Below are 27,717 nucleotides of genomic sequence, written 5' to 3'. Positions count from 1 at the left end.
CCTGGTCCACCCAGCCAAAACCACTTGGACCTCATTCTTCAGGGGACCTGCCAAGGCAAGGTCCACCCAAGTACTAGGTGGGACTTTCCAGAAGAGAGATCCCATGGGGGGGGCCTGACCATAAAACCAAGTGCCCTCTCAGACTTTCAGGGCAAGTCTGGCGACCTACACCCTACTAATCAGTACTAAGTAAAGTGCATTTGTGCTGTGCAAAGAAGTGCAAAATCGGTAAGTGCGTGGGGTTGCCAAAGTGCAAACAATGGCTGGACTTTTGGGCGGTATAATATAGGTGTAAAAAAACATGCAAAAGTGCTGTGACCATGGTGCAGTACTAAAAACACTGTGAGTTGCCTCAAAGTGAAGTAGACCTTTCCTTCACTTGCATGTCTTCTATTCATAGATATTTTATTTTATTTATGGAAGCTATAGTAGTTAATGGGCGAGGTCCTTTGCACCCATGTGTGGGCAGGTGCAGTCTGCTTTCTCCACTGCAAGTAGCACTCTGCAGTGGCACTGTTGTGGGAGAGGAGGTCAAGAGGAACAAGGTTCCTCTATGGTTTCCTGGGTCACTGGGGAATCTATCCAATTGGATGCTGCCACCCCATGTGACTCTAGCAGCCATTTTTGTTCAGACAGAGCCTATTAAAGGCTCAGGCTCCCAGGTTTGGCACGCATTTTGTGAGTTGGTAGGGAGAGGTTCCCCCGCCTGTTAGGGATAGTACTAGTGGTAAGGGAAAGGTTCCTGATGGGGAGCAAAAGGGTAGGGTCACTACTCCTTTGACATCTTCGTGCTTTGGCAAGAGACAGCCAAGCTGCACTGTGATCTCTTTACAATTCGGCAGTTTGTTTAAAAAAGTGAACTGCTGTTATCCTACTGCACACCAGCAGCTGTGTTAGAACCAGCCCTTAATGTGAGTACTGTCTGTCAGGAAAGGCATGGCCGTGCAGCAGGAAAAGCATGACAGGGACGCACGTTTGCAGCGCGTTGGCGCACATGCACGCCTGTGTGCACGCACGCCTGTCACCAACGCTGGCGCCAAAGGGGCTATTTAAACTGAGTGCACCAAGGACTCTTTGCTGTTTGGTCGGCAGCTTCTGTGTGTTCTGACCTGTTACCTGTGCTGACCCCTGATCTTGATCCGGCTTGTTCTCACTAATGCTGCCTGCTTGATACCCCGGCTCGTTTTGGATTTCTCTTCTGCCTGATGGTCTGCTGATCTGCCTGAATGTTACTGACCTGGCTTGTCTGACCCTACACCTGCTCATTAATCCCGCCATGGTTCTGCTCTGCAAATCGCATCCGGTTCCTGCTCCTGCTGCGATTCCAGCCTGCCACAGCTCTGCTCTGCCTAACAATTACCGACCTGCCTGCTGCACATCCAGCCACAGACAACCAGCCATACTGAATACCGGACTGATCCTAGGAACTCCTACGTCACCGTGCTTCCATGGCTGCTGTCTCAACCTCAGTGGCCCATCAAGCTGGTGTGGTACGAGAGGCTCTCCTCTACACATCAGGTTCACGAACCAGGTATATGACACTGTCCCTTGTGCAGATCTAAAAAAATCAACTACACCTAGGCTTTTAAGCCTGTGATAGGGTCAGAAAGAACAATCCCTAGGTTATCGAAGTGTTGTGCAGGACTGTTAAAGTTAAGATTTTGCAGCAGAGGCTTGTAGCCTCACACTGTTGAAGTTAACCACTGTAAGAGAAATCCACAGGCTGGCTTCAGCTCAGTCTCCTCCCATGAAACAACCACCCTAACGCGCTTCACCCCGTGAAATGCATTAGAGGGGTGTTTGATATAGGAGGAGATTGAGCTGAAGCCAGCCTGTGGATTTCTCTTATGGTGGCTAACATCAACCGTGTGTGGCCTTGTTCCAATACTTGGTGACTTGTAATCAGAAACATGCTCTGTCAGCACCTGCCACCTGTCAATAGCAGTTTAAGCCAGCGGGATATAAGTGCAGCGGCATTTGAACAGTGCTAAATCTATTATGGATTGAAGGGCCTTATAGTCTGCTATTATTTTCTGAGTTTAAAAAGCACTGTAATCTCAAAAGTGCCAACTCCCCCTATATCTCCTTTTTTTTTTAAATTGTAAAAGGGTAGAACATTTTGCTTGTTTCTTACCTAAACTAACAGAATTCTAGAAATGTATGTGGTTGCAAATATAGTTTATTGTAATGCGTGTGTGCTAAAAAAAACTTTATTTAGTATATTGATATTCCCACTGCACACATTCTTGGTCAAGGCCTGTAGTGCTGTAGCAATTGCCAGCAGGTTGGCTGTTGTCAGTATAGGGATAAGAACATTATGTCACCAGCACAGCATGGATCCATAACTAAAGGTAAAAAAAAGTTTATTGAAAAGATCTTCAAGTGTATAAATAATTTATATAAATAAACCTCTGTGTAAAAACTTAGTAAATAAATAATAAGCTTTGATGTAGTCCAAAACCACGCACAGGGTTCCCTTAGGTATGGAAAAATGGAACCTGTTAAAATTTATATCACAAACCAGTGCTCCTGTGAATAGATAAAGTTTCTGTGTGATTTAAAATGAAAAATATATCAATGTTATTAGTCCACTAATTAAAGACACAGGTATAACTCCTCTTCACGTCAAAACCGGAGCTTTTTAAGTCACGCTTGGATGGATTAGCGGCGGATTAAATAGTACCGTTCACCTGCCGGCATAGATCGATCACTCACATGATCCCATTTAGAAAGATCGCATTGGAACAAATGGTCAGCTACATTCAACTCCATGCTGCTGCCTTTTCATTCACCTCCAGAGTACACACTACTGAGAGCGTCACAGGCTCCTCTTCCCGACGCGTTGCGTCACTAGGCACGTGACTTTTTCAAGGGTTAATATTAGCGCATCACTTAATTAAACTTTTATGCATTTTGTGTAGTTCACATATTGATTGCAACTATATTATTTGGGCATCTTTTAATATATTTTCACATAATTTATTTTCCACTTCAGCGCTTTAGTAACTTTATCACTAGTTTTATTGAAAAGATCACATCACAAACCGTGTCAGAGCAATGTATCAAGGCCATGCAGGACCCCAACACCACATGCCTTACAAAGACGTCCTGGTGGCCTTGAAATGGTGCACTGACACAGTGATGTGATCTCTGCAATAAACATTTGAACTGTTGGTTATGTATCCATGGTGTTCTGGCAAATATACTTGTAGTTGCTAAAATAAAACTTGCCTCTGGAAGTACATCCAGGGTCGCAAACATGAAATCGACAAAAGAATAATGCAACAAAAGTTTGTTTAAAATTATAAGGATTTCACATATTTAGTAGATTAAAAATATATGCTGATATATTGCAATATATATTAGTATATCCATTTTCAGTTTATCCAGTATATTATTATGTAGAAAGGATACAGGTCCATGTTTTTGTTTAATATGTGATGCTTAAACCGGCTCAAACCCCTAGGAATACACAATTTGTGTATCTGTGTAAGTCTTTTATGTCCAGTGAGAGCCGGTTCACACTAGGACGACTTGTCAGGCAACTTAGCCGCCTGATAAGTAGCATCCCGTTCTGTACAATGGAAACGTTCTAATCGCTCCGACTTAGAAAAAGGTTCCTGTACTACTTTGGGGGAGACTTGAGGCGACTTGCATAGACTTCTATATAGAAGTCGTTTTGCAAGTTGCCGCTGCAGTCGTGTTCAAGTCGTCTGAGGCAGTCGCGCTGGAAGTCATGCTGCCTCAGTGTGAACCGACTCTTAAGCTCCATATGTCTGCACAGCAACTGATGCTGGGAATATGCAATCTGTGTGTCTGTATAGGATTGTTCATGAGTAACCCCTAATTCCCTATATAAGTCTGACAGGGTTTACTATCTCTGCTTGTCCTATTGGTATGCCATTGTATAGTCATTCCTGTGAAATCTTAGGTGGTATTTTGAAAGTCTGTGCTTCATCAGATAAAGATGAGGCCAGAAGCTCTCAGAGCTTGTCAAATTTAAACTCATCACCTTCTTCCTCAAAAACATTCTACATGTCCCACGCACATGATAAAGAGCCACTTGAGAACATGCCAGACACTCAGGTAAGCCAGCAATAAAAAACATTTTTTTGGAAAAAGCATTACAAATACTAAGCTGTTATTTAAAAGCACATGAAATTTGTTTTGTCTTTATTATTTCACAACGTAGAAATTTGTAAGATGTGCCAGTCTCTAGTGCCTTGACTGTTAAAGCATTCCATATAGTTCTGTCTGTTTTGGCATGCTGTATTACTTGGCAAAAGTTGATATGTGCAGCCAAATCCAAGAGTCTTTCACTGTTGTTTCTCTATTCTCCAGGCAGTCCATTTCCATGAATGGTTTCCTTTCTGTCTAGCATGGATACTGACATGTACTGTATATGACAGTTGTACATAATAATAGATTATTAACAACACAGATGCGATAACACACTAATGTCTATTTTGGGTGGGCTAAAGTTGATGGCAGTAAGAAACATTTTAAATCTATTTGCCATATGCCAAAGACATTTCTCCACAAGTATCACGCTGGATGGTCTGTAGTTGAATATTTTATGTTCTTTTGTTAAGTACTACATTTGAAAGGGTTCTACAATATGGTCACCAAGAGCTAAGGCATCATCTGCCACAATGATATTCAGTCTTATCAATTACACTGCCATCTGTGTTATGTCCATTTTTGCCAACAAAAATAAATAAATAAATAAAATAAATACATAAATAAAAAAAAATAAAGACAGAGTAACCTTAATAGCTAATATATTAAGATTCAGAGATTGGTGGAGGGTATTGGGGGTGTGTGACAAAAACATATATTCACAGGTGATTACAGTGCTACATAATGGTCAACGCCACAGCAACCCCATCACTGGCATAGGCCTATGTCCACCCCTGACTACTCCAGCAGCTCCTGGTCCCAGGATTTTTAGTATACACAGCTATGGGGAATGCATACTTTCTAAATGATTTTATTGTTTTACTTTCTTGTTTTGGATGAAGTGGATCTAAACCCTCACATACCCAAACACTGACAGGCAGAGACTTGCAGAGCTGTGATGTGAATAGACCAGCTCTCTGCTATTCTTTATTTAGAACACCCACCCTGACACAAAATTCAGGCTGGTTTTATCACAGTTGATGGAGAACTTGTCAGAAATTATCATGCTAATAACAGAACGGAGCAGGAAAAAGCCACGGGACTTGGTGCTTTGAAGAGAGATAAGAAAACACTGCAGATATATGTGCCCAGCTAAAATTTCACGAATCAGGTTTACATCCACTTTAAGTAAACATTTGTCATTTATATTACAAACAATCTGTATGCTTTTTACTTTCAGAAATATGACAAAAACAGAGAATAAACATATTACCTTTAAATATTCTTGTTGTAAGCCTTTTTCAATAGCTTCACATGCCTCAACTATTATCCACCCTAGTGATTGCACTGTTAGTCCAGTTGTAAACTTTATATTCTCCATACTTCTTCATGTTGCTAGAAACTGTAGCATTGCACTTAATCTTTGGTCTGAGGGTATAGAATGCCTTACACAGGTGTCTGTCTTCTGTGTGTAGCACCCTGGTGTTTAGGCAGGGTTGCTAACAAATTTAGTTTGCCAGGTAGTATTTATCCTGGTTAATTTTTAGGAGATCCACTGATTCCCCCCTATTTCTGGAATTGCTGGACTTCTCTCTTCTGTCAATAGGTGGAATTGTGGCTGGTGACATTAGATAGACAAGGGCATAGCAAGGACAGATCATGAATGGATGGGGTTTCTCAGCCAATAGACAAGGGTTTCTTTAAGTCCCTTGGCCTGCTGGGAGAGCCTATTTATTTGGGTGGAGTCGGGTGATCGGGGTTCTGTGCTACCTGGACGGCTGTCTGGGTGGACGTGTGTTATGTCACCCTGGGCTGCTAGGCCGAAGCCTGAGGCCTATCCTGGGGACACCTGGCTTCTAGGCTGCATGAGGCCTATCCAGGAGCAGGCAAAGCAGCGTAGGGTTGGGACTGCAGGATTGGAGTCCAACCGAGTTGTGAAGGTTCACCCAGACGGGGAACCAGTTATGGTCGGAGGTAGAGGGGAAGCTGTCACCATTAAGGGACCATCCACCTTGTTACTGGAGACTACTATGAGTAAGCTGAAGCAAGTACCTGAGTACTCTTCTCACCAGCCGGAGATAGTGAAGAAGTGGGAAAGCATCAGCAAGTGCCAAGCCAGGGACCCAGCAGGATAGTGGGGGTGATGCTTGAGGAGTATACAGCGGGATAGCTGTGGAAGAGCTCAGGGAATCCAGTGACAACTGGGATCTGGAAGTCTAGTGAGAGACTGGGAGTTCAGTGAGTGAAGATCTACAGTGGGATACTGTGAGATAAGTAAAGGACTGTTCTGTGTTAACAAGAGTTATGAACAACTACCGTTAGTGACTGTTGCAAGATTAGTGGCCATAGGAGACCAGCACTGGTGCAAGGATTTTTGACACCCTAGGCAAAACCTAATTTTTCCGCCCCCCCCCGGCTCCACCCCTGACTCCACCCAATTTGCCCTGCCCATGTATACTCCGCCTTTTTAATGAAGCACTCATCAAATGCAGCCTCACCAGTGCCCATCAAATGCAGCCTCACCAGTGCCCATCAAATGCAGCCTCACCAGTGCCCATCCATGCAGCCTCACCAGCACCCATCAAATGTAGCCTCACCAGCGCCCATCAAATGCAGCCTCACCAGCGCCCATCAAATGCAGCCTCACCAGCGCCCATCAAATGCAGCCTCACCAGCGCCCATCAATGCAGCCTCACCAGTGCCCATCAATGCAGCCTCACCAGCGCCCATCAAATGCAGCCTACCAGCGCCCATCAATGCAGTCTCACCAGCGCCCATCAAATTCAGCCTCACCAGCGCACATCAAATTCAGCCTCACCAGCGCCCATCAAATGCAGCCTACCAGTGCCCATCAAATGCAGCCTATCATCGCCCATTAATGCAGCCTACCAGTGCCCATCAATGCAGCCTAAAGTGCCCATCAATGCAGCCTACCAGCGCCCATCAATGCAGCCTACCAGTGCCCATCAATGAATGTTTGCTTGCTTCCATTCATTCAGGAGTTGGGACACAGACACAGTCCTCTGCCGCCGCTGCACCTCTGACACTATGTGTGAACAGAGCAGCGGCTGCCTGCTGATGCTGAGACTTAGTTTCTTGCTACAGAGAGAAGAGAGTAATAACACCAGTGGCCAGGCGCCCTAGACAGCAAGGCGCCCTAGGCGGCTGAATAGTTTGCCTAGTGGTAGCACCGACCCAACTTTTTAATGAAGCGCCCATCAAATGCAGCCTCACCAGTGCGCATCAATGCAGCCTACCAGCGCCCATCAATGCAGCCTACCAGTGCCCATCAATGAATGTTTGCTTGCTTCCATTATTCATTCGGGAGTCGGGACACAGACCCAGTCCTCCGCCGCCGCTGTGCCTCTGACACTATGTGCGAACAGAGCAGTGGCTGCCTGCTGTTGCTGAGACTTAGTTGCTTGCTTCAGAGGGAAGTGAGTAGGAACACCAGTGGCTGGGCGCCCTAGGCATCAATGCACCCTAGGCGGCTGCCTAGTTTGCCTAGTGATAGCACTGGCCCTGTAGGAGACAGGGATCCTACCTATACAGAAATGTTATCCGGCTGGAGGCCTTCCACTGTATAGCTGTCTACCTATAAAAGTCCTGGAGTCTGCCAATTACCATTGCATCTACTTAAGGGTGTCCTGGCCCTAACCCTCTCTCCCACAGTTCTGTTAAGAGACAATGAATCTCTTGTTCGCATTCAAAAAGTGACTGGCGCCCATCATTTCTTCTTACATCACACCCACCATGCCTGGTAACCCACACTGCGAGGAAGGATGTCAGCTCTCCCTAACCCTTGAGGTCACCATTAGGCCTCTGGGGCCCCGGGACCTTGCTACTTGTTTTATGGGTGTTACATAACTCAATAAATTCTGAAAACATTCATAAGGCACCCTTAAGTAGTTGCAAATATCATCAGTATAGTAGGCCCATGTGGGAAAATGTATCACAGTCCATCAGCTGCTCCTTGTCTTCTGGGTTTTAGGCCTCTTGTTTTTCTTTTTAACGGCCAAAGCTCTCACCATCAGAATGCCAAATGCAGCTCTATTGCTATTGTAGCGCTACCCCCTTAAAGGCCGCTGGATTTTTGGGTCCCCCTATGCAAGCACAGCCAGGCAACAGGAATTTTCAGCATCCATTCAGTAGTCAAAAACAGTCCAGGGGGATTTGTTTTGTTTTTAGTTTATTGGGGGGATAACTTGAATAGGGATGGGAAGATATGGGATTCCCACAACTGTAGTTGAATGCAACTGGTGGACTTGAAACTGTCTCTGCTACCAAAATCCACACAGCTGTCCTCCTGTGGATAAACGGATCAGCTCAACTGAATAAAGAATGGATTTCCAACACTGAATATTTTCCTCTGTAGGGAAAATGCCAAGGCACACGGCTTCTTTTTAGAATCCCCAAGCAAGAGGAGTAGGGTAGCTGTGCTGGCTTTAGGTGGCTCTAAGCTGTACCTTTGTAGATAGCTAGCTGGGTATTGCATTTGACTGCTTCTCCTCTATAGGCTCTGGGGTGTAGTGATTGAGGTTACTCACACAGTCACTTTGAAAGATCCTGTAGCTCATGTAGTGACTGCTGAACAGGCCTCCTGCTGGACAGGTCCCAATGGCTCCAAGGATGAATCAACTAAGCCTAGCTGAGGCTGAAAGGGTGTGAGGCTTCCTCTCTCTTTCTCTTCCTCATGGGCTCCTTCCTTCTGCCCAGGGGCAAAGCCCTTCAGCACAGGGGTCCCCTCCAGGAGACAGGACCTTGGACTCTGCTCCGACATGGCCAGGCTCCACAATATTTATGGGCTATCTCTCTACCTTCTGAGCTGTCTTCACCCAGGGATTGGAAGAGACCTCATAAATAGGCATCATCCCTACCTCTCCACACTCTAAGTTTTAGAGCTCTCTTGAGCTCTAGAAGCCAAGGGAGACTCAAGAGACTCAGCCCTCGGAACTCTGTCAACCTAACTAAACAAATTAAAGGGGCTGTAAAGGTAAAAATTTTTTCACCTTAATGCATTCTATGCATTAAGGTGAAAAAACTTTTGACAGTACCGCCGCCCCCAGCCCCCCCGTTTTACTTACCTGACGCCTCGAATCTTTGCTGCTCGTCCTCATCATCTTCATTGCAGCTCAGCCTGGTCGCTGATTGGCTGCAGTGGATGGATTGAAAGCAGCGCAGCCATTGGCTCGCGCTGCTGTCAATCACATCCGATGACGCGGCGCGCCGGGGGGCGGGGCCGAGTGATACAGCGAGCGGCTATAGCCGCCCGCTGTATCACGGGAGCGCGCCCGCAAGCACTCACCACCATGTGAGGGAGCTCGCATTAAGGTGGTAAATGCTTGCAGGGAGGAGCTGAAACAGCCGCCGAGGGACCCCAGAAGACCAGGTTCGGGGCCACTCTGTGCAGAACGAGCTGCACAGTGAAGGTAAGTATAACATGTTTGTTATTTAAAAAAAAAAAAAAAATACCTTTACAACCCCTTTAACCATGGCCCCTTTGGCTAAAACAAGAGCCCAACTAAATTTACCTACTGTACACAGGACTGCTACACTATTAATCATGTTGGGTGGTATCACCAGGCGTGTGCCCAGGTTTATGGCAATCTGTGGCAGCTGTTTTTGCCTCCTCCGGCCACCTGCACCATAACAACCAATGATGCTGTGCGGCCCAGCTGTCCTTTAAAGAAGTCTGCTCTATGCTCCCCGTTTTCTCACTTGTAATATCTCCTCCATCAGTCACTAAGAATGGCTAGAGGGAAGGGACTGCCAAGAAACCCTTCCCAAGTACCTTTAGCAGCAATGCAATTGATAACTTTACTCTACACTGTGTCAAACAGTCATCTGTGCAGTACTTCTACACTGAACACATGCTGGTCATTCTTATATTACATTTTACTTACACTGGCAGATGGACAAAATTGTGCAAATCAGAAGACATATTTAAGCCATGCCCAAATAAAATTTGTGATGCATTTACAAAATGCATAAATCTTTGCCCAATTTTAGACTATCAAATGAGAGTGCTTGTGCTTACTGACTTCACCAGTTCACACTTATTTAGGTGGCTTATACTAATCTTTCCTGTGCAGGGCCAAATCCATAAAAATACTCTAACAGTAAATGTTTATTGGAGTTCAGATTTCTAAGACTAGTGATATCCAGTTCTGAATCGTGAAATTTTATTGGATTCCTCAGTAGGTCTCATTTTTCCAGGTAATGATATTTTGTAAGGTGTCAGGCAGAGTAATGGGCTGGCAACAAGCCAATCCGCTCCTTTAGAAAAATGGATTTTTGCAGCATGTGACAGGCCTGAGGCTTTATTCCAGTCATAACCAGACTGGAAGCCAGTCCTAAGACTACATTTTGTTACTGTAGGATGTTTGCAGAAGCTCTGTCTAAACATACAGGTATTGTAATATTTTATTTGAGGTAGCTGACCGGTATTTCACCTAACTCTGGTCTCTAGTTTTTTTTAAAGAATAACTTTTTTTAAAGTTTGAAAGCCAGCAGCAAAGTGACTGGTGGTCACTTACTCCCACACCCAGGGTATGACTGAGAAACTTTGGCCTGGAGTTTTAAGATAGTTGACTAGCCCTTTGATGGTAGGCATACATTTCTGTAGGCTACACAAAATACATCAGGCAAAGCATGCCAAGGGGGCACATCGATTGCTAGGCATGGTGAAAGATTGTCGCCTACCTGTTTGGAGGCCGACTTGACGAGAGGGCTTCCCTTTCGGCTGAGCACCGAGCACCCCTGAAGGTGAGAACAGGGGGTGCAAGGCCCAAAGAAGCACGGATGCCTTTTACAGTCGGTAGCTCTGCTGGTGGTTGCTGGCAGTGGAGTTCCCCGGATAGTTGTCAGCTGGTCTGTCAGGACTGATGGCAGGACCTCTGTTGTCCATGGAGATGCAGCAGGACCAAGGCAGTGGCCACAAGCAAGATGACACCCGAGGTTGTCTGAGTAGCAGGTCCAGACTGTAAAAGTGTAGTGAGGATCGAAGTCTAGATCATACATGGAGCAAGCCAGAGAGTGGGTAGGAGCGAGCTCAGGAACAATAGCCAAGGTCATACACAGGAATTCAAGGTGGCAGGAAGAAGAGTAGTCAGGTGACAGGCCAGAGTCATGCACAGTCTGCAGAGGCAGAGTCCTTAGAGCAAGCCAGGGTCAAACCAGGAATCGGGCAGCGCAGCAGGAAGGTCTGAGAAAAGCCAGGTTAGTAACAGAAGGTTCAAGGAATACAGAAAACCCAGGAGCAAGGAGTACTGGTAACTGAAGATCATCCAGCAAACTGTGCAGCCATGCACAGCAGCAGCAGATGTGCATGAACATGCGCATTTCTGTGCGACCACAGCCATGTATGGAATTGGTAACAACACATGCTCATTTTTATTCTGCTGTCTTTTCCTTAGCACATGCTCATTTTTATTCTGCTGCAATTTCATTAGCACATGCCTGCCTCTGCTCTGCATGGTGTCTTGACAAAGGAGGGTCCCAAAGGACATGGTTTCTTTGCAGCTCTTGACATTTATTTACATGACCTCTCAGAGGAAGTTGGTAGTGGAAGACTTTCCATTTCCAGACTCTGAACGCAGGTCTTATAACATCCAACATGTGTCACTGACTGCAAGTCCCACTCTGATCGATGTCTGAACAATAAAGTATCTGCACTCAGAGTCACCAGCCCGACATATCTTATTAGTACAGGCATTGGGAACCAATACCCCCCTGCCAGCACCTACCATTTCCTGCAGTCAACATTCCTAAATAGCCTTCCAGGCAGTTTCTCTGTCTGAGTCAGGACCAAGCATTATGATCTCTAATAGGTTCCCTTTACTGTACATGTTGCACATACATGGTGACACTAAGGGAGCAGAGTTTACAAAGTTGGAGAGTCAGGTGGCAGATGTAGTAGTAAGCACTGTTCCATTACTTCCCCTTTCCCTTTCCTGCCCACTACAAATTTAAGGCTGGACAGTGGCGTAGCAAAGGTTGTGAGGCAGGTAATTTGCACCCCCTAACTCGTAGATTTACCTATTCTCAGGTCACTGTTTGTCAGTGGTGGCTGCAGGGGAGAGGAGAGAATGCTTGACAATGGCATGTAAAGCCTGGAGTGGTGACATCATCCATAGGTTCCTATGTCCCATCTGTTGTTGGCGCTCCCTCCTCTCCCCTGCATACACCACACATGGGATAACATGACCGGACTGGAACAGCCTGAAAATAGGTGTATACATCTTTTCTACACAGGTTAGCCATCATAGGCGTTAGGAGTGGGGATGGGAGAATTTTTAAGGCTAGTTAGGTTTAAACTGGAAATATTGGTTGGTATTGGCAGAGTTAATTAAATCCTTTGTGCTGCATTAGTGGCCACTGGCAGTGTTTTTTAACCCCTTTCATAAGGGGGTTAAATAACACTGGCACTGGTGCCACTAATGCAGCACAAAGGGGTTAAATAACTGTCACTGGTCACTAATGCATCAGAACATTAACCTCTTCTTGCTACACTTTACTGACTAACAAGATAGTTAATTAACTAGAAAATGCATTTCCTGGGGAAAATGCGTGGGAATGCTGAATAGCTAAATTGCTAAAATGGCTGCCATCAAAACTGCCCCATCAAAATTGTCCCCATTAAAACTGCCCCATCATATTGCCACCATCAAAACTGCCCCATCAGAATTGCTCCATCAAAATTGTCCCATCATATTGCCACCATCAGAATTGCCCCATCAAAACTGCCCCATCATATTGCCACCATCAAAACTGCCCCATCAGAATTGCCCCATCATATTACCACCATCAAAACTGCCCCATCATATTGCCACCATCAAAACTGCCCCCATCATATTGCCATCAAAACTGCCCCATTAGAATTGCCCCATCAAAATTGCCCCCATCAAAACTGCCCCATCATATTGCCACCATCAAAACTGCCCCATCAGAATTGCCCCATCAAAACTGTCCCATCATATTGCCCCCATCAAAACTGCCCCCATCAAAACTGCCCCATCAGAATTGCCCCATCAAAACTGCCCCATCAGAATTGCCCTATCAAAACTGCCCCATCAGAATTGCCCTATCAAAACTGCCCCATCAGAATTGCCCTATTAAAACTGCCCCATCATATTGCCACCATCAAAACTGCCCCATCAGAATTGCCCCATCAAAACTGCCCCGTCAGAATTGCCCCATCAAAACTGGCCCTTCATATTGCCACCATCAAAACTGCCCCATCAGAATTGCCCCATCACAACTGCCCCCATCATATTGCCACCATCAAAACTGCCCCATCATATTGCCACCTTTAAAACTGCTCCATAAAAATTGTCCCCATCAAAACTGCCCCATCATATTGCCACCATCAAAACTGCCCCATCAGAATTGCCCCATCAAAACTGCCCCATCATATTGCCACCATCAAAACTGCCCCATCAGAATTGCCCCATCAAAACTGCCCAATCATATTGCCACCATCAAAACTGCCCCATCAGAATTACCCCATCAAAACTGTCCCATCATATTCCTCTATTATAAATCAGTACATGGTGTGTCTGTCCCCTCCCCCGGGCTCTGCAATCGGAGCTGAGATGCTCCAGCCACCTCCCCCCTTGTGTATAACAGAAGCTTTGGTAACCATGGCAACAAAACAAACACAAACACTCTGATTAATGGCTAAAATTTCCTGAAATGACCTCTAAACAAAAAGCTTTTTCTCAAAAACTGTAAAAGATATCAAACTGAAAAGCTATAGCCAGATAGCTGAATATTTTGTGAACATTTTAAAGTTTGTTTGGTGTCTCTAGGTGAAAGTATGAAGGAGCTGAAACTTTTGGGAGCGGAAGAAGAATTTAAGGATTTCAAGCATGCTCCCATTGACTTCAATGTTAAAAAAAAGTGTTAAAAAGCTTAATATTTAAAAAAGTATAAATGGTAGAAAAAAAGTTGAAAAAGAGCACACATCAGCTAAAAGAGACGAACATTTTAATAGTTGAATTGTTTTAATAGCTGAAAGTATGCAGAAGTTACGCAGAACCAAAAAACGTACGGAATAATAAGAAGAAAAAGAAAAAGAAATAAAATCGAATAACAATAGTGGGACTGCTAAAGCAGTCCCACTAATTAACCCCTTTACCCTCTCCAGGAGTTGACCAGTCCAGTTCACAGGAAAGAGAGACGGGGTGAGAAAGAGGGAGGGGGTAAAAGAGAGACGGGGTGAGAGAGAAAAAGATGGAGGGGATTAAAGGGAGGGAAGGGGGTTAGAGAGAGGGGTAAGAGAGAGAGGGTGGCTGAGAGAGAGGGGGTGAGAGAGAGAGAGAGAGAGAGAGAGAGGGGTTAGAGAGAGAGGGAGGGGGTTAGAGAGAGGGTAGGGGCTGAGAGAGAGAGGGGGTAAGAGAGAGGGGGGTGAGAGAGGGGGCCTGAGAGAGAGGGGTGAGAGAGAGAGAAGGGGGACTGAAAGAGAGAGGGAGGGGGCTGAGAGAGAGGTTGAAAGAAAGAGATGGGGCTGAAAGAGAGGGCGCTGAGAGGGGGCTGAGAGAGAGAGAGGGTGCTGAGAGAGAGGGGGTGAGCGCAAGAGAGAGAGAGAGGGGGGCTGAGAGACAGGGGTGGGAGAGGGATGAGAAAAGGGGGCTGAGAGAGAGGAGGGTTGATAGAGAAGGCGAGAAAGACAGAGGAAGAGGTGAGAGAGAGAGGAGGTGAAAGAGAGGGAGAGAAGAGAGAGGAGGGCTGAGAGGGGGGTTGAGGTGATAGAGAGAGGGGGGCTGAGAGAGAAAGAGGGGTGCCTGAGAGAGAGGGGGCTAGGAGAGAGGGGGGCTGAGAGAGAGAGATAGAGAAAGGGGCTGAAAGAGGGAGGGTGCGAGAGAAAGAGGGGTGCTGAGAAAGAGAGGGGGGTAAGAGAGAGAGGGGGGCTGAGAAAGAGGGGGTGAGGAGGGAGATGAGAGAGAAACCCCTAGCCCTTTCCCTATCTGCAGACCCTCCTCTGTCCCCCTGTCCCAGTCCCTGTCTGCAGGTAGGTCTGGGATGCCTGGTACCTTCAATGCCAGTCTCCTTCTTGAACTGGGGGTGCTCTGCTCCTTCCAGCGGCTCCCTGGCCCGTCCTCTGGGCCTCACTGTTGATGTTGGAGTGGAGAGGAGGTTGGAGGAGTCCAGGCTTTGGGAGGCGCTGGGAATGCTGCACCTGTTGCTGCTAACCTCTTTGCGGTCAAGGAGACTGTGAAGCTCTTCTCCCTCCCAGGCTCTCAGGCCTAGCTGCCCTCGGTGTTTACCTTCCCTGCAGCCTCCGTCTGTGGGGCCGCCCACTCACCTTGTTGGGATAGATGCCCACACCCCGAGGACGCTGCCGTGCCACGCTCCCGCCACCACCAAACCTGACATGACAAGGGGCTCAAGAGGCAGCTGCTTTGGGCCCACAATAATGACTGGCACGAGGCAGCTGCACCTTTTGCCTCACACTAAAGGCAGCTCTGAGATCCAGCACACTCGGACAGCGCCCCTCTAAATTTTGATCCTGGCTGCCCCCCCCCCACGCTACGCCACTGCTTCTGGATATGGTGTAACATAAGACAACGCCCTATAGCCCTATACTACCACAATGTGGTGATCAGTACCCCACTGCCCCAATTTACTGCTGAAGTCTTAAAAATACCCGCTACATCTGGGTATGGGGGACCTGTGACACTTCCTTGCTCTTCCTACTATCAACACTTGTTAGCATAGCAACCTTCTTCCAGGCTCTTGTGCTGTCCAGTGACAAGGAAGGTGTCTGCATAGCCAGTAAAATGCTTTTGTCATACTGGTGAAGAAAATCCTGCTTACATAACATACAACTTACATAAAAGGCTAATGTGTTACCTTACCTAGTATAGACAAAGTACAGGTTGTCCTTCATGCATAGCTGTACCTTTTGTGACATGTTTAATATCATTTGAATTCACGTCAAAGGAGATAGGCAGGGTGTAAACATGTTGACCTTTGGGCATCGCAATTTGTTGTGTATGGAGTTGCATAGTCACAGATCGGTCAGGGTGCCCATGCTGACCCGTGTCCACAGCCAAATACATCTACAATGGACATGTAAGCATGAGAACTGGACCACTGAGTTATGGAAAAGGTGGCCTGGTCTGATGAATCACATTTTCTTTTACATCATGTGGATGGCTGGGTGAGTGTGCATTGCTTACCTGGGGAAGAGATGGCACCAGGATGCAGTATGGTAAGAAGGAAGGTAAGTGGAGGCAGTGTGATGCTTTGGGCAGTGTTCTGCCAGGAAACCATGGGTCCTGCCCAAGATGTTACTTGACATGTACCAACTACCTAAACAGAAATGGTCCAAGAATGGTTTGAGGAACACAACAAGTTTGATGTGTTGATTTCTGCAGATCTCAATCCAATCGACCAGATGTGTGCTGGTAAAACAAGTCCAATAAATGGAGGCCCCACCTCGCAGCTTACAGTACATATAAGATCTGCTACTAACGGCTTGGTGCCAGATACCACAGCATATCTTCAGAGGTCTAGTGGTGTCCATGCCAGGACAGGTCAAGGCTGCTTTGGAGGGATGTGCTGAAAACACAAGTCTGATCCATGGAGGCCCCAGCTCACAACTTATAGGACATATAGGATCCGCTACTGATGGCTGAGTGCCAGATACCACAGCATACCTTCAGAAGTCTAGTGGCGTCCATGCCTTGACAGTAAGGTTGCCACCTGTTCAGGAATCACCCGGACAGTCCGGGTTTTGAATCATGTGTCCGGGTTCCAGCCCACCTGAAACCCAGACACATTATTCAGACAGGAATGTGGCTCGGAACAAGGCTTAACAGGAGGGTGAGGGGGTACTATGTGCGCCGCATTACTATTCTCTTTGGAGTGCCATACAATCCTATAGTGTATACTAAAACAAAAAAATTACTGTGCGCCTCTAAAGTGTTCAGGTTTGGCTTGAAGAAAAAGTGGCAACCCTATTTGACAGATCAAGGCTGCTTTGGCTGTAAAAGGGGGGCCAACTCAATATTAGGTGGATGGGTGTAAAGATATTACCGATTAGTGTATATCTCAAGTGATGTGCTGCTTCTATTTACAGTGGGGCAAAAAAGTATTTAGTCAGTCACCAATTGTGCAAGTTCTCTCACTTAAAAAGATGAGAGAGGCCTGTAATTGTCATCATAGGTATACCTCAACTATGAGAGGCAAAATGTGGAAACAAATCCAGACAATCACATTGTCTGATTTTTAAAAGAATGTATTTGCAAATTATGGTGGAAAATAAGTATTTGGTCAATATCAAAAGTTCATTTCAATACTTTGTTATATATCCTTTGTTGGCAATGACAGAGGTCAAATGTTTTCTGTAAGTCTTCACAAGGTTGTCACACATTGTTGCTGGTATGTTGGCCCATTCCTCCATGCAGATCTCCTCTAGAGCAGTGATGTTTTGGGGCTGTCGCTGGGCAACACGGACTTTCAACTCCCTCCAAAGGTTTTCTATGGGGTTGAGATCTGGAGACTGGCTAGCCCACTCTTTTGGTGTTGCTGAGCTCACCGGGGCGTTCTTTCTTTTTAAGGATGTTCCAAACAGTTGATTTGGCCACACCTAATGTTTTTGCTATCTCTCTGGTGGGTTTGTTTTGTTTTTTCAGCCTAATGATGGCTTGCTTCACTGATAGTGACAGCTCTTTGGATCTCATATTGAGAGTTGACAGCAACAGATTCCAAATGCAAACAGCACACTTGAAATTAACTCTGGACCTTTTATCTGCTCCTTGTAAATGGGATAATTAGGGAATAACACACACCTGGCCATGGAACAGCTGAGCAGCCAATTGTGCCATTACTTTTGGTCCCTTAAAAAGTGGGAGGCACATATACAAACTGTTGTAATTCCTACATCATTCACTTGATTTGGATGTAAATACCCTCAAATTAAAGCTGAAAGTCTGTAGTTAAAGTGGGAGTCCGGCGACCAATCTTTTTTTTTTTTTTTTAGGTCATTGAGACACTTTGCTAATCCCAAAATAATACTCACAGTTTGGGTGTAATATTTCCGCCTCTGTCTGTTTTCGTACTGAAGAATAACTTTAAAAATGTGATGCTGGCTGTTTCCATCTTGCTTGTGGGCATGTGAAGCCCACAAGCATTGATTTCTTGGATGCGGTGAATGCTGTTCATTCACAGCTTGTTCACACGCATGATCATTGTTCCCGCACTGAATCTTGGGAAGCCTGACACTAAGGTGCCAGGAGACAGTGCGGCGCCGTGGAAAGGCAATAAACACGCCTACTCCCATGGGAGGAGAGACAGGAAGTGCCACAATAAAGTACAATATAAAGGTAATTACAGCCTTTTGGCTAAGATCAAGTGTAGTATCTGTTCTTATCAGTTTCCAGAGGAGGCGATGTTGTACCGACCATAGAGGGAAGGGCACATGCAAATCCGATGGTGTAATTGGACCTGGACAGACGGTTGAGGGAAAGTCATCACCTGTTGCCCATGGGGGCTTCAGTGGGCCTACTCAACCAGTCTAGAAAGGACCTCCTGGTGAGGATGGGTGCTGCACATGGGTCTGGCCGGAGGGTCGGGTCCCTGGCCTTCTGGCCTGGATTGTGGTAGCTCTAGCTACGGACAGTTATTCGGGAGAGAACGCTTACTACCCCTTTGAGGGGGGGGGGAGTGGCTAGTACTTCCTGAATGTAATTAGGTAGGAGTGATGGGAGCGACGGTGGAGCCTGATGGTAAAGGGCTCTCACCAAGCTTCTGGATCTCCATGCCTTTCTGCCTGTGGTGGGGGCTGCTGTGGTCTGGGCTGTGGGTCCGGGTTGAACTTGAAAGCCTATGGAGTAGTGTCCCTGGAGTGGCAGTCCAGGGGTGCCATAAAATCACTGTGTGTGGCAGACACTTTGATTTGAGGCACCATGGCCACTGCACCATAACACGCTTTTTTTTTGCACCTGCCTCTTGGGCCGGGCCTTTTGGCTAGGACCAGAGGAATTTTTTATTCCTGGCCGGAGGGCCTGGTCATTGTTTTACACAATGGCCACTTCTTCACTCTCCTCTCCACTATCCCTTCCCCCACTTTTTTATTTATTTGAAACCTATGTTTGTTTGTCACGTCTTGTTTTTGCACGTTTTGCACGATGAGTAAGGATGCGGGTCCTCGGGCCAGCCCTGAAAGTCTTGGGAAGGGGTGGACATGGCCTTTTGGCTTAGTTCGCCCTCTCTCATGGGGTCTCCCTTCGGGGGAGCCCCACCTAGTACTTGGGTGGGTCCTGTTTCGGCAGGCCCTCCAAAGAACGGGGTCTGTCTGGTTTCGGCCAGATAGACCATTGTAAGTACCTTTGTCCCCGTCTGGAGCCTAACGCCCCGGGGGATCAGGGAATTGGCACGTCTGTGTACCCGTGGCACTTTTTTGTGAGCACTCTTTATGTGTGTGCACATTTTTTATGCACCGGGTGAAGTTTTTGGGGTGTGTTTTGCACGCCATAGGCTTTCAATAAAAATAAAAATATAAAAAATTAAAAAAAATAAAAAAAAATAAAGGTAATTACAGCGATAAAAAATTTTTTCATGCGGCATTTGAACATCTATGCGATTAAATGAAGGGGGTAAGATTAAGTTAAACATTTGAGTGGAACCCCGCTTTAAAGCACATCTTGTTCGTTTCATTTCAAATCCATTGTGGTGGTGTATAGAGCCAAAAAGATTAGAATTGTGTTGATGTCCCAATATTTATGGACCTGACTGTATGTTGTGCTTAAGTGTCCCGATTACAGCACTTTATTGATTGGGATATGGGAGGGGTTAACTGGTGAACTTAACTCATTGTTTTTGTATTGACAAGAAAGCTGCTGGTTGACCGGTAAGCCATTATAGCCTCTGGGAGGCATAGGCAATTGTGCAGTCATGTAGAAAGTTTGAGATGTTATTAAAATCCTCTGTTTGCTTATCACCCATCTGTGTAGTAACATGAACGGATTCCCCATTCATGGAGCTGATAGGTTTTACTGGAACTCAGAGCAACAATGTCAGATTTCACCTTTTGATCCATCTGCTGGTAAATGATGTAACTGTATTGTCACTATATTTTTAAGTAGAAGTAAATCATATAAAACAACAGGTGACTATCAGGGCTGCTGTTAGAACTCACAGGGCCCATACAGCCCCTCCAATATATCAAAATAATATTTTCACTAAACATACACTAAAATCATTATTAGCGGATGCAAACATAACAGAGAACCTGTGTGAATTACCCCTTTTTAAATAGTTTTTGTTCATTTAAAAAAAAAAGTATAATTTTTTTAAAAAGTGTTTAAATTTTTGAAATTATTTTATTTTACAATTTTTAAAAATTATTTTATTTTACAATTTTTAAAAATTATTTATTACAATGTTAAATATTTTTTTACAGGACAGGGAAGCCACGGGGGGATGGTACGGCACAGTGACACAGTGGCACACTGTGGGGGATCAGAAGCAGTGGCGGCCCATCCAGCCTCACTAATCCATGCACCTGGCCCCTAATCTACATGCAGGACGCCGGACACATAGATTTCAACTGGGTTTTTTGTTTTTTTAAGCACATGATTAGAGCCTGAGGCTCTAATTGGCTTCAAAAAAAGGTGGGCTCGGGGAGCACAGCCCACCCACTTGTGTGACAATAGCGAATTAATATTTGCTATTGTCTTCCTAATTCTCCTCCAGGCCAATCAGGAAGCAGGTCCTGAGACCCAATCGGGTCTTAGGACACACTTCCTGTTTGGCCAGGAGGAGAATATTTCACTGTGTGCTGCATCAGCACAGTCTCACCCCACCAGGCAGACGATGTCTTTGAAGTCCAGCCGGGAGAAGCAGTCAGAGTGGCTCCGGCTCTTCCTTCCCCTGCCTCCTAAGGTAAGGCAGAGGGAAGGAAGTAAGCAGAACAGGGAGGGGGATTGGTGTAGGGGAAGCAATTACAGGAACAATGCCCTATGTCTGTGCCTCTCCCTGCGGCAGCTGAAAGCTGGAGGGAGGGAGAGAAATCGGCTTTCATCTGCTGCAGAGAGACAAACGGGGCATCTTTAATTGCCCCTCCACCTGACCACACCGATTCCTCCTGCTGTTCGGGCCCCCCTGTGTGCCCGGACCCCCTACAGGAGGACTGGTGGTCCCCCCCTATCAGCAGCCCCGGTGACTATATAAAGAAAATATCCCAAAAAGAAAAGAATTTGACTTATTTAATGAATTCCCCCTGGGATTTAAAGCAGAACTCCAAAATTTTGTTTTAAAGATTTGTAAGAGCTCTCCTCCACTCTGGTATTAAAATAAAAATGTGACCAAGTTCTACTTATCCTCTACACGCTCCAGCACTTCACCCAGCTGTCTCTTCCACCTTGCGCCAATGGTCTTTCTTGTCACATAATTTTGTCCGTTTCCTGTTAGCCCACTTTGATGGATGCATCATCACGTAAGCTAAACTCATAGAGATCTATGACTGAGCATGATGTATTAATACTCAGTCCAGAAGGAAGACCAACCCCCAGCCACTGTCAAGAAAGAAGTGGAAGCTACCATGATGAACAAGACTGGCTTCAAGACTGCAACTATTTTCGTTATTAATATTATTTATGAATATTTATGTGGAAGTCATTTTCTGGTTACCCATTATTTACACCATTTTATATTGATTTTTATTTCAGTATATACAACAACTTTTGAACATCAACAAGAGCCTTTGTTTGTACATTATGGGGATGAATAAAGAAATATGTAAATCTCACTGTGTATGAAATTGAGCTAGAAATACACATAAATGCTTGGTGAAGAAGGAAGCCCCCTTTATGTATAGGAACAATTCAAACTCAATTGAAAGGGTTACAAAAGAGGTCCTGAGGAAGGTGGATGTTTTATATCTCGAAACATGTAGACGTCAGTTTCTGCTAGGCAACATATCACTCTATAACATTCATGTGTAATGAGTTTGACTGTTGCCGAAGCAACTTCAATATAGATATTCACTGTACGGAATTTCTACATATGGAGCAACAGAGCTCAGGTATACACACCTGCAACTGCTTTGATATAAAGAACAGCCATTGGACTACAAGGTGAGATATATGGGTCCTTTGTTTTAAATGTTAGGTGAGCACCGAACTACTAGAATTATCTTTTCATTGTTTGAAGCAAGTGGGAATACTACATTTAATTCTTCATTTTCTACTTAGTTCTAGTTTGCAGAGATCCAGAGCGCCATATCTGTTGTCTATATTCAATTCTTTAAAGGTGTTCAGTATAGTTCAGGTCAGGGCTCTGTGTAAGCCCCTCAAGTTCCTCCACATCAAACTCATCAAACCATGTTGTTATGGCACTGGCCTTGTACACAGGAATATAGTCATGCCTCAACAGAAAAAGGTCCTTCTCCAAACTGTTGCTACAACAGTTGAAAAAGGCGCATTTGTCTAAAATGTCCTTGTACTATATGCTGTAGAATTAAAGTGTTTGTAAACTTTTACATATACTCAGTGAAGGAACTATCCTCAGGTGATACATAGAGAGGAAACAAATCCTCCTGCATACAGTGCCTTGAAAAAGTATTCATACCCCATGGAATTTTCCACATTTTGTCATGTTACAACCAAAAACGTAAATTATGTTATTGGGATTTTATGTGATAGACCAACACAAAGTGGCACATAATTGTGAAGTGTAAGGAAAATGATAAATCATTTTCAAAATGTTTTACAAAGAAATATGTGAAAAGTGTGGCGTGCATTTGTATTCAGCCCCCCTGAGTCAATACTTTGTAGAACCACCTTTCACTGCAATTACAGCTTCAAGTCTTTTTGAGTATGTCTCTACAAGCTTTGCACATCTAGAGAGTAAAATTTTTGTCCATTCTTCTTTGCAAAATAGCTCAATCTCTGTCAGATTGGATGGAGAGCGTCTGTGAACAGCAATTTTCAAGTCTAGCCACAGATTCTCAATTGGATTCAGGTCTGGACTTTGGCTGGGCCATTCTAACACATGAATATGCTTTGATCTAAATCATTCTATTGTAGCTCTTGCTGTATGTTTAGGGTCGTTGTCCTGCTGGAAGGTGAACCTCTGCCCCTGTCTCAAGTCTTTTGCAGACTTTAACAGGTTTTCTTCTAAGATTGCCCTGTATTTGGCTCCATCCATCTTCCCATCTGCTCTGACCAGCTTCCCTGTCCCTGCTGAAGAAAAACATCCCCACAACATGATGCTGCCACCATCATGTTTCAAGGTGGGGATGGTGTGTTCAGCGTCATGTGCACTGTTAGTTTTCCGCCACACATAGCATTTTGTTTTTAAGCCAAAAAGTTCAAATTTGGTCTCATTGCATAAAATCCCAATAAAATACATTTACGTTTTTGGTTGTAACATGACAAAATGTGGACAATTACAAGGGGTATGAATACTTTTTCAAGGCACTGTAAGTTGTATCTGTCTATCCGCAGTCTTCTCTTCTCTACATCCACAACATGTATAACATGTACTAACGCCTTTCTCCTAACTTGATTTGATTGGACCTTGATTTGATAGGACCTTGAAGAAGGGGACATACCCCAAAAGCTTGTCCTGAAAAATTATGTTAGTGCAAATAAAAAAAGTATCACGGACAGTACTCGCCTTTCTCCTAACTAATCCTAACTGTGGCTGCCCCAAGTTACCTGCACAGGTGAAGCCTCTTCAGGAAAAGTCCAAACTTGACAATGCTCGAATTGAGAAGTCCATGTTCTTGGGGTCGTCCGGCGAATCGGCGTTCCAGCATGGACCACAGGCCCCAGTGTATCACTAATTGTGAGTCCCCCAAGTTGGACCTCTTCCTTTTTATAGAGCACAGGAGGGAAGCTGGATCCCAGAGAAGGCCTGCAAACACATCTGAGAAATGTGGCAAAACCTTAACCCTTTCCCCCTGACCTGGGCAGCCAGGTGCTAACTACATGTACAGTAGGCTACCTTTCTATGCATCACCTCACCGAATCGAATCATTATTATTAAATGCCTACAATGAAAATATATGCGTACACTAAATGTTCAAAAGTTTGTGGACACCTATCAACAGAGAAATGAAGCAGCAGGCAGAAATAACACTTATGCCGCGTACACACGAGCGGAATGTCCGACAGAAAAAGTCAGACGGAAGCTTTTCGTCGTATATTCCGATTGTGCCTCATCGGACTTTATTTTTTGAAAATTCTGACGGACCTAGAAATAGAACATGTTCTAAATATTTCCAACTGAACCAATTCCTATCGAGAAAACCGCTCGTCTGTATGCTGTTCCGACGGACCAAAAACGACGCATGCTCTGAAGCAAGTACGAGACGGAAGCTATTGGCTACTGACTATTGAACTTCCTTTTTCTAGTCCCATCGTACGTGTTGTACGTCACCTCGTTCTGGACGGTCGGACTTTGGTTTGACCGTGTGTAGGCAAGACCGCTTGAATGGAATTCCGTCAGATTTCCGTCAGAGAAACCTTCAGAGTTTATTCCGACGGCAAAACCGGTCATGTGTACAGGGCATAAGTCCTTTTAATTGAGACAAGTACACACTATAGAGGGATTTGCTTCATATTTCATGTCTGAGGTTTACAACCACTTTAAAGCAGGCCTTTTACAAAAAATCACATTAGGATGCAGCTCTGCATGCTGATATAAAATATAATATTTAACAGTTACTTACCTTCACTGTGTTTTCTCTTCCTGGTTGTTTAATCACTTAAGGACCGTAAGGATTTGCCCCCTTAAAGCGGGATTCCGGCCACTATAATTTTTTTTTAAAAGTCAGCAGCTACAAACACTGTAGCTGCTGACTTTAAATAAGTATACTTAGCTGTCCTGGTTGCCCGCGATGTCGGCCACCTGAGGCCGACCCGTCCCTCGGCTCTCGGGTCCCGGCACCGCCATCCTAAGTAAGGCAAACAGGCAGTGGAGCCTTGTGGCTTCACTGCCAGTTTCCTACTGCGCATGCGCGAGCAGCGCGATGATCTGTGAATGGCCCCGTGGTTTTCTGGGAACACACACAGCTCCCAGAAGGCAACGGGGCCGCTCAGCTAGGAGCAGAACACGCCGTGGAATAGGAAGAGCCAGACTAGGAAGACTGCCTAGCAACAAGGGTTCAGGTAAGTTTAAAAATTTTTTTTATTTCAAATGTTTTTTCTTTAATTTTTGTAGGATTTTTGGTGCAATTTTTTTTTCAGGGTGGCCCTCCACTTTAATGACCAGGCCAATTTTTGCGATACGGCACTGCGTCGCTTTAACTGACAATTGCGCATTCGTGCGATGCTGTACCCAAACAAAATTGATGTCCTTTTTTTCCCTCAAATAGATCTTTCTTTTGGGTGGGATTTTATCACCTCTGCGTTTTTATTTTTTCTGCTATAAACAAACTAAGAGCGACAACTTTGAAAAAAAAATGTAAAAAACTTTTTGCTATAATACATATCCAAAAAAAAAATCTAAAAAAAAAATGTTTTAGGCTGATATATATTCTTCTACATATTTTTGGTTTAAAAAAATCGCAATAGGCGTATATTGATTGGTTTGCGCAAAAAATTTTGTGTCTACAAACTATAGGATAGATTTAGGGACTTTTATTTATTTTTTTATTGTTTTTACTAGTAATGGTGGCGATCTGTGATTTTTGGCGGGACCGCGACATTGCAGTGGACAAATCTGACCCCAAATGACACTTTTTGGGGATCAGTGACATTATTACATTGATCAGTGCTATAAAAATGCATTGATCAATGTAAAAATTACACTGGCAGGGAAGGGGTTAACATTAGGGGGCAATCAAGGGGTTAACTGTGTTCCCTAGATGTGTTCTAACTGTGGAGGGGATGGGCTGCCAGGGACTTGAGAGAGATCACTGTTCCCGATGACTGGGAACAGTAGATTTCTGTCATGTCCCCTGTTAGAACAGGGATCCCTTGTTTACAAAGGCAGATTCCCGTTCTGCCACTGTTCTAGGCGATCGCGGCATGCTCCTGCAACTACGCCTTCGTGAGCCGCCGTACAGCTACGGCGAATGGTGCAGGAGAGCCAACCTGCCGCCGTATAATGATGGCGACTGGTTGGCAAGTAGTTAAAGGCACCGACGACTTAGTCAGGGCCTCACAGCTGCCCCTCGGAAAGGCTACATCACCTGTATGCAAATGCAATGGTTTCATAGCATACTTTTACATAGAGTTGGTGTCTTCTTAAAAGATGGGGGGGGTCATCTGTTTTAACAGTACCCTTCACTGGAATACCTGAACTCAAAAATGTGTATGGTTCTAGTATAGACTTTTGGCTATATATGTAGATGTGATGGTCAAGTGTTCACAAACTTTTGGGCATAAGGGGCCATTCACATCTGACCAATCTGCAGAGACAGCTGCAGCTGCTCATTTTTTTTATTTTAGCTTTTGTTTTGGTTTTTTACTTAAGTGTTTTTGGAGCGGCACCATACATTTAAATGGGCCTCGCTCCTCTCCAAAAAGGCTGCAAAAGAAGCTCATGTATCAAATCTTATCACAGACCCAGGAGCGTTTGCGGTTGCGATTTTTGGCGTGATTGTAGCGTGATTTGTTGCTCAACAATTGTGGCAAAATTACACCGCGTTTGGGGTGACATTAAGGAAAAATGGCATTGCAAATGTGTTCCACCCACGATCCAGAATGCCTAGGTATGAATGGAGCCTTATGCCCCGTACACACAGTCGGATTTTCCGACGGAAAATGTTCGATGGGAGCTTTTGGCGGAAATTCCGACCATGTGTAGGCTCCATCGGACATTTTCTATCGGAACTTCCGTCACACAAAATTTGAGAGCTGGTTGTCAAATTTTACGACAACAAAATTCGTTCTCGTAAATTCCGATCGTGTGTACACAATTCCGCATGTACACAATGCCACGCATGCTCGGAATCAAGCAGAAGAGCTGCACTGGCTATTGAACTTCAGTTTTCTCGGCTCGTCGTACGTGTTGTACGTCACTGCGTTCTTGACGTTCAGAATTTCCGTCCAACTTTGTGTGACCGTGTGTATGCAAGACAAGTTTGAGCCAACATCCTTCGGAAAAAAAACATGGATTTTGTTGTCGAAATGTGCGATCGTGTGTACGCGGCATTAGTGTATGCATACCATTTCATAGTAGGCGTTTAGGCTCCACTCACACCCAGGTGTTCTGGATGTGAGTGGGCAAAATCGCCGTGATTCCGCTCGCGATTCCAGAATTGAGGCAAAACTGCGATGACATTATTTCTTAATGGCAGCCCAAATGTGTTTTTTTTTTTGTTACGATTGTGGAGCGACAAATCGCACTAAAATTAGCGACCACAAACGCTCCTGGCTCTTTGCCAAGATTTGGTACTTGAGCTTCTTTTGTAGCGTTTTTGAAGTAGATGGAGACCCATTCAAATAAATGGTGCGCTCCAAAATCCCTCAAGTAAAAAACAAAAAAAAAGTTCAAAAAACGAGCGGCTGCAGCTGTCGATTCTGTGAGACTATGAGTCATGTTTTGCAGTGGGTTCATGAGTATATAGACTAAAATGTAGTTAAGTACCACAGTTGTATTATAATATTTTATGTGTACACAAAAGATGACAGCCTAGCA

The sequence above is a fragment of the Aquarana catesbeiana genome, linkage group LG03, assembly GCF_042186555.1.
Source record: "Aquarana catesbeiana isolate 2022-GZ linkage group LG03, ASM4218655v1, whole genome shotgun sequence".
NCBI classification, from domain to species: domain Eukaryota; kingdom Metazoa; phylum Chordata; class Amphibia; order Anura; family Ranidae; genus Aquarana; species Aquarana catesbeiana.
This window is presented reverse-complemented; position numbering follows the sequence as displayed.